This window comes from Stylophora pistillata, chromosome 3, assembly GCF_964205215.1.
Source record: "Stylophora pistillata chromosome 3, jaStyPist1.2, whole genome shotgun sequence".
Lineage (NCBI taxonomy): Eukaryota > Metazoa > Cnidaria > Anthozoa > Scleractinia > Pocilloporidae > Stylophora > Stylophora pistillata.
The window spans coordinates 25,978,702-25,985,988 of record NC_142521.1 but is presented as its reverse complement, the minus strand read 5'-3'; the positions used below and the strand labels follow the sequence as shown (position 1 = coordinate 25,985,988).

At 38.3% G+C, this 7,287-nt stretch overlaps 1 long non-coding RNA gene and 1 pseudogene across 1 annotated transcript; one reads left to right on the top strand and one right to left on the bottom strand.

Annotated features, from left to right (window-relative positions):
• Positions 1 to 637: 637 nt before the first annotated feature.
• Positions 638 to 2,889, top strand: LOC148735300 (uncharacterized; annotated as a pseudogene).
• Positions 2,890 to 4,025: 1,136 nt separating this feature from the next.
• LOC148735299 (uncharacterized) lies at positions 4,026 to 6,307 on the bottom strand. The gene is made up of 2 exons (XR_015998260.1): positions 6,156 to 6,307; positions 4,026 to 5,939 (listed from the first exon to the last, which is right to left on the bottom strand). It is a non-coding gene; the product is annotated as an uncharacterized LOC148735299 (long non-coding RNA).
• Between the last annotated feature and the right edge of the window lie 980 nt (positions 6,308 to 7,287).

Genomic DNA, 7,287 nt, shown 5'->3' with positions numbered 1-7,287 from the left:
TATAACGCCGCTTTGAGAATAAAAGCCAATTATCCACAGATAACTTTCAGATCTTGGATTTCGTTCGCAAACCTAGTTTTATTAATGATCCGATTCAAAAATTTCAAATTTGTCAAGCTGTTTTCAAAGCTGTCGTGCGTATCTACTGAATATGTTGTAAATAGAAGAAGGCACCGGTCAGTACTGGGATAGAGTGGAAGTTTCAAAACGTATTTTCAGAAAACTTCTTGTTAATAGGGGAATCCTTGTTTACAATATTTGCCTCATTAGCATAAGCAATTCAGTTTCTGATGGAGCTAAAAATAAATCGGTTCTGAATATCGAAAGGTCAAAGTACGATTAACTCGGCCAATGAATACGAGCCTGATGCATTGAATACTTTTTGTGCAACACGGGTTTAAAAACTCAAAATTTTACATAGAATGTATGAGCTCATTAGCGCTTTTGCCACCCAGAAATTTTGCACTTTTTGATGGACTATTTCTCCTTGAATATTACACCCAAAGAGCTAAAAATTTCACTATGTACTAAGGTTTTCTAGCTCTTTAGCTGCCTGAAGTCAATTTGTACCTAACATCCATCCTTCTTTACGCAAAGCCGTATGCAAATGAGCAAAAATGTAAACAATGACGTCAGCATGAATCCGCCTATAGGGAACTTAAGATACGATGACGAAATAAGACGACGACGACGACCGGAGGTTGGATTTGCACAAATGCACGTGCTACGCTTGTCTCTGTTTGTGATTTGTCGTCCACGGTTCGTCGACGACGAAATTTGTAGAAGAAAGCGGTTCTGGGGAAAACGTAAGTAAAACTTGTGTCCTTGTAGCTCTTTTTAGGGGATTTCAACTGATTTTTCGAAGCTGTGTGCCTCTAAGAGTCTAATATGTCGAATAGATCGTTTTTATGTCGAATAGATCGTTTCAGATTGAATTTCGAAGTTTTTGCTCATTTTACAGGGGCACATTTGGCGAGCAGTGTTTACGTGGCTACCTAGAGCCTGGCAGAAGAATCCGAGAAAACGTAGGCTACTGACAGCCGTGCACTTCGAAAAACTTTTCTGAGAAACTTTTGCACCAAATTAGCACCTATTTCTTTTATTATTTGTTTGCTTCTTTGACATTCAGCTTCGTCGAGGTCAAACGGTGCGTAAACATCGTAAGGAAAATCAAGGTCTTTCGAAGAATAAAAGTCGTAAAGAAGAACAAATTCTTCGTCCGTCATCAATGAAACCATCGTCGTAGCATATTATAAGCGAATTACGTAAGTCTTTAAACGCCATAGCCAAACAAAACTCATAATGACTTAAGAAGCCGTCGTCTTCCCGCAAGACCGTCCGCTTAACCCTCAAATTTTCCCTCCGAAAACCAAATCCTCGGTCCAGTCTTTCTCGGATGTAAAGCGTCGTCGTCGTCCCTTCGTCGTCGTTTCTTAAGTTCCCTAATAGGGACCTTAAGAAACCACGACGGCGACGGCAACGAGGACGAGGAAAAACAAGGGATCTAATTGGCAGAACAATAGCTCAGCACGTGCGTTTTGAAACTTTGTACATTTCTTAGCCGTCCTATGCAAAACAACAACGTGAAATCGTCAAAATTTGCGTCGTCTGCGAACCGAAACCGCGACGGCAAATTATTTTAATTTCCATTTGGAACTCAACGGATACTTTATACGTCATGCTGAAGTTGAGCTGTGGCGCTGTATGACTGACAGTAAGCTCCTGCAGCCATTTTTGAAATTCTAACTAAGAGTAGAAATTCATTTTTTAATCGAAGTCTTCCTTGGCGTCGCTGTCGTGGTTTCTTAAAGTCCCTAATAAGCCAAACGCCACCGAAGATCGACCATCTTGCTAAATTTCAGCTCTTGCTTTTCAGCCATGTAGATAGTTGTCAGCATATCGATAAGCGTTTTAATTGGTTGAAATTAGGCTATGTGACGGAAATATGAAGCACGCTATCCAAACCGTGGATTTGACGAGGAAAAAAGCGTTCAAAATTGAGTTCGGTTTCCCATTGCAGAATAATTTTTATTTCGTTGGCAATTAACCCAAATGATTTAACAGAAACAAGTGTCCCTCACTCCAGGAGAGTTTTGGGCTATCTTCGTACGCTGATTCAAAGGTAGCTAGTCTGAATACAAAATCTTCTTGAGTTGAAAAAAACATTAACAAACAGCAAAATGCCACTCGTGTTTTGTTAAGTCACCCCGGAAAAAAAAAATGTGTATGCACTGAAATATATTATCCATGTAGTTAAAGAAGGGAAAGTCATTGTTTTTCTTGTTGTCATCAACAGGTTTATCACCTCGAGAGTCGCAGTGGACCAGCCTAAACAGCATACCGATGACGCCATCCGGATAGTAATCCTCTATAAAAATCAGGATTCTGCAGTGTCTATCAACCGACAGCTGAGAGATCTTACCAGCAAGGTGCAAAAGACCATTCAACCCATGTTTATTAGCCGCAAGCTTAAACAAGATCTAAGCCTGCGTGAGCCCAAGCCTAACATCGTAACCCAGCAACGCGTTGCTTATCTATTCAAGTGTGACCTGTGCGATGCAGGTTATGTCGGGTACACAAAGGGCCACCTTCACACGCGCGTCGAGGGACACCGTGAAAAGGCGTCATCTATTTACAGGCATTATTCCAAAGAATATAACACTGCTGTTCCGAACAATTTCTTAGCACGCTTCAATGTAATCATGAAATGCACGAACAAATTTGACTGCCGTGATAATGAAATGCAGTGTATTCAAGACCTTAAACCAGCATTGAATGTACCTACAGTCGGATTCTCTTCGTGCTTAAATATTCATGTTATTAGCTTGGCACTCTTTTACGCAAATTCGCTTCAACTTAGCCTCTTCGCAAACCGCATTTTATCATTGACTGCGTAACCTTGATAGTGGCGCAAGATGCACCGAAACGTCGGTTTCTATCCCTTATATTTCTTGTCTCATTTATCAATGTTGCATGCCAAATCCCTTTCACAGGTTTGACGTTTAGGCTCCTATGAGGACTGCAATATCGTCAAGAGCAGGATATTAAGAAGAAGGATTACTTTAACATTCTTTATTCATTGTTTGCAAGAATTGACTTTTATTTAATTTTTTCTCGGGACAAAATTGAAAATAAAAATGGCTTTTTTGTTACTGCTATGGCATTTTACGATCTTCAACCTTATGAATCTATGTCAATTTCAAAATTCTAAGCAACAATTAGAAATCAAATTTTGAGTGTCTCCAGTTTAATAATCAATTATGTAATTGATCTACACTTTCTTATTCTTTAAACTAAATGACTTGACCATGTAGACAGAATAATTTTTCCATGTTACGTAACATAAAAGCCAAGGTACCAAATAATAACTTTCTGTCTCTGTAAGTTGCTGAGTTAAGGTGTTCTAGTTTTTGTATTTTTGTTATATTTTACTTTCAAAAAGTGATTCAAAGTTTTCGTCAACTGATTTCCGAGATAGTTTAACGACTAGGCGAAATCTAAAAAAATGTGAAATTAGTTTTGGGGAGATTTTATGTGCCGAGACAACCCATGGCGTTTTTATCAATTATTCAGATCAATTTAGGCATAGGCCCGTTAAATTAGATTTGCATAGTAGTTTCAATCATGTCCTAATAAAATTTTTCCTAAAACTGAAAACGACGCCTTTTACGTATGATGCACGATCCTCGCAGTAGAGAGCGCTATTTATGCAATAGCGAAATCAGACCTGAAAAAAATCAGGCCTGTACGGGATTCGAACCACTGACCTCTGCGATACTAATGCAGCGCTCTACCTTTAGCGCCCTAAACTACACCTTTTGCTGTTCGTAAAGGAGTTATAAAGGAAACTGATCTGAATGGAATGCAATTTGATCTAAAATCGTACGCTTCATTTCAATATTAATAGAGTGTACAGCTTAACTTTGATTTCAAATCACAGGTATGATTTCACACCAAAATCGCATGAGTTAAATTACCACTTTTTTGCATCCATTTTGAAAGCACAAAATTTAATCACTCAAATACAGGATTATTAACTCGGTACAAATAATTTATTGATCTAATAATGAGCTGGTTGGTAAGCAGTTGCAAGAGTTGTCTTTCATTTCCTGCCATTTGACTGGTTACTTTAAACAAACCTTTAAATCTGATTGGTTATTGCGTTTAAGTAAAGATATGGTATTGGCTAGGAAAGAAACGCGATTTATAGCAAAAAATGGTGAGATTTGTCGACAAATCCCACCAATAAGAGCCAATGAGATTGCAAGGAACACGTGTGATTTCAAAGTGAAGCTATAAAGAGATATATATTTATATGCAGAGAACAGTTCACTGTTGTTGCTCAGTATTTTAGACAGATTTTACTAATCCAATGATCATCAACTTTAACAACTGGAATTTAAGACTATTAGAGTTGAGCTTTTATCTCTTACAATCGGCGTAGCATTTTTGGTATGCACTGAGTATGTTAAGCATTTCCAACCGGTTTAAATAACCCATACTTTCCATGCTTTCTTTATCTAACCCCGAACATAGCTAAACATGATAACGATTCAACTGACTTCCGATTCGCCACCATTAAACTACATATCGCTGGTCTTATTTACGCAGGCTTGAAAGTAGATTATCAATTTCACCTAAATCCCTAAAGATGACCTGTCGATACTTCTTGATCCCCCATTAAAGTTAATAAAATCAATAGCAAAACGAGAAACTTCATTTAAGCTTCATTCCTAGATACCTATGAAAGGATTACAAAGTTACAAAGCGATACTACTTGTCACTTTCGTTTTTTGATTATTCTAGCTCTTAGTGGAGGGTCTCATTGGGGTGATGCCTTTTACGACTAACGGTTAATTTCTTCCTTTAACTATTAACAGAAATGTTACAAAATAGTTTAAATCATTATGAAAACTTAATGACTATTTTTCGGTGTTTTAAAACACAGTTATCCGCTTGCTTTTGTTGAGGGGTTTTTACCACTCGCATGGCGAATTAACAAGAGGTACCACGACTCTATACTTTTCTTCTTTTATTCTTTTCTCTTCTATTGTTGCTACTACCTTCTACTAGCACAGCTATTTCTCTTCTAACTTCAGCAAGGAGTGCCCTCGCATTTAATGTAAAAATCACAGACATGTTTGGGTTAGCTGACCGTGGGAATTTCCAAAACAGGATATTCAGTGTGGGTAAAACTCAAGGTCAGTTTTACCAACCCAAACATGACCACCTAGCAGACTAATTATTCTCAACCATAACAAGTGATCAAAATGTCTAGCACGGTAAGAACTGAGCCAAGTTCAAGCACACACTAAAAATAAAGGATTAAAACTATAGATCTACCAAAATAACAAAGTAGACGCAAAAGGGAGAGACTAGTCAAAACAAAAGGTAAACCTAAAAATACTCGAAATAGCAACCCTTTAAAATACTCTACAACACTTTTATCACAAGACTCAGGCAACGAGGACGATTTGAGATCGTGCTGCTCTTCGGCTGATACTAAGTAATTTCTGTCGGCCACAAGAGAAGACTTGTAACGATCTAAGATTTTGACACTTCTAAACGACGCACCGTAGATAGAAAACATTTTACGATCAACTTTATTTTTGACTATTGGTTACAATATGCCAGTTTTAACGCCTGAGAGCTAAACCTTTTGGCAGTTTTACGGCTAACGGTTAACCCCATTGAGACCCTCCTGGTGAATCATAAACAAAGCAACACAGCTTTATCCGCGGCATGACGGCACGGATGGGTGTTAGTATTCAAGTTGTTATGCAGTTTACACCCTTCACTCTCAAGGTTGATCAGTAAGTGATTCTACTTGTTAAATTGCCTCTTCTTTCACCCGCTCTTCTAGGACGACCTCTGTTGACGACTTAAAAATGGTGATTATCATGTAGGATCTCTGTAAAGGGTGTGTACAATCCGCTTGTCTGAAATTCACAAAATAGATGTTCTTCTTTTAAAAGATGTTGTTGTTAAGTATTTATTCGGTCGGTGTAGGCGGGCATTTAATCGTTTATTGAACTAAACAATACAGAGTCAGATAATCGAAAGAAAGCGAAAGGCCCAAGTTAATAAGCCTAGTGACTTATTTTACTTCTGTCAACGCATTTGGGCAAATTTTACAAAAATCAAATTTTTGTTACCGCAGTCCTTCTTTTCGTCGCCCTGCGACTTCCTGCCCGGTCTCATTCTGCCATCAGAAGTCATAGCTATCGATGTTTCCGTTTGCGAACCCAGTGACTCTTTCTTACAAAGCTTGCGAATGGCTTCTCGGACCTTGTGAAAAACAGTTGTAAAATGCAATTTGCTCCACACACAGTAAGATACCAGTGACTGAGAACATGAGAGGATCTGACGAGTCTCTAAATTTGACTTTTTATGTCTGAGTTAGGAATGATGACTTAAAACTGAAAGAAGTTGCTCCATGAAGAGAAAGGTTGCGTTGCAGCTGCAAGACCCCCTGGGCCTCACTTCAGCAAGAACAGGGCTATGTTTCATTTCAATTATTGTTTGCAATGAGAAATTGAAACTGTAACCTGACGATTAATCGTATGGTTCATTTTTTTAAACAATTTGTGATCTTAAACAAGCATATTTGGTACATCTGCAACAACAATAATAATATAAATAATAATAATAATAATAATAATAATAATAACAATAAACAGTTTAACGTGAAGAAACACTTAGCTCGAAGCTAGTTTACAGGTTTTCCACGAAACAACTTAAACAAATGATTCAAATTGAAAATAACGTTGTTCAGAATCCCAACTGGCCGAAGGCAAACCAGCTGGCTATATTACAAGCATGGCCGAGGATTTGTAACTCTGGGCTACCGTGAAACAAATCCAAGTAGTGACCAGGGCGGGACTTGAACCCGGGAGCGGCGGATTGCAAGTCCGACACGCTGACCACTCGACCATGCTGCCTTCTGCAAGACCCTTTTCCCCTTTCTCCTCTTTCCTCTCCTTTTCCTCCTTCCCTATTACAATGCAAAATTGCACTTGCTGTTTTCTGTTTCATGACATAAATGTAGTCTCCTAAAAGGTGCGTGGTGTCTTCACTTAATTAAACTTCAGCCTCTACAACAGAGGTCCCTAAGCCCCTCTTGAAATGCATTACAACATTACCGATATACTTAACTATCATTATTCATCTACTTTACTGGAGCAGACATACCCCCTTCAAAGCTTTGAATGATAATTTTCTCCGGGTAAAATAAAAAAATGTGGTCACGTACAGTTTAGGGATGTGGGGAACAAACAAAGAGTATTA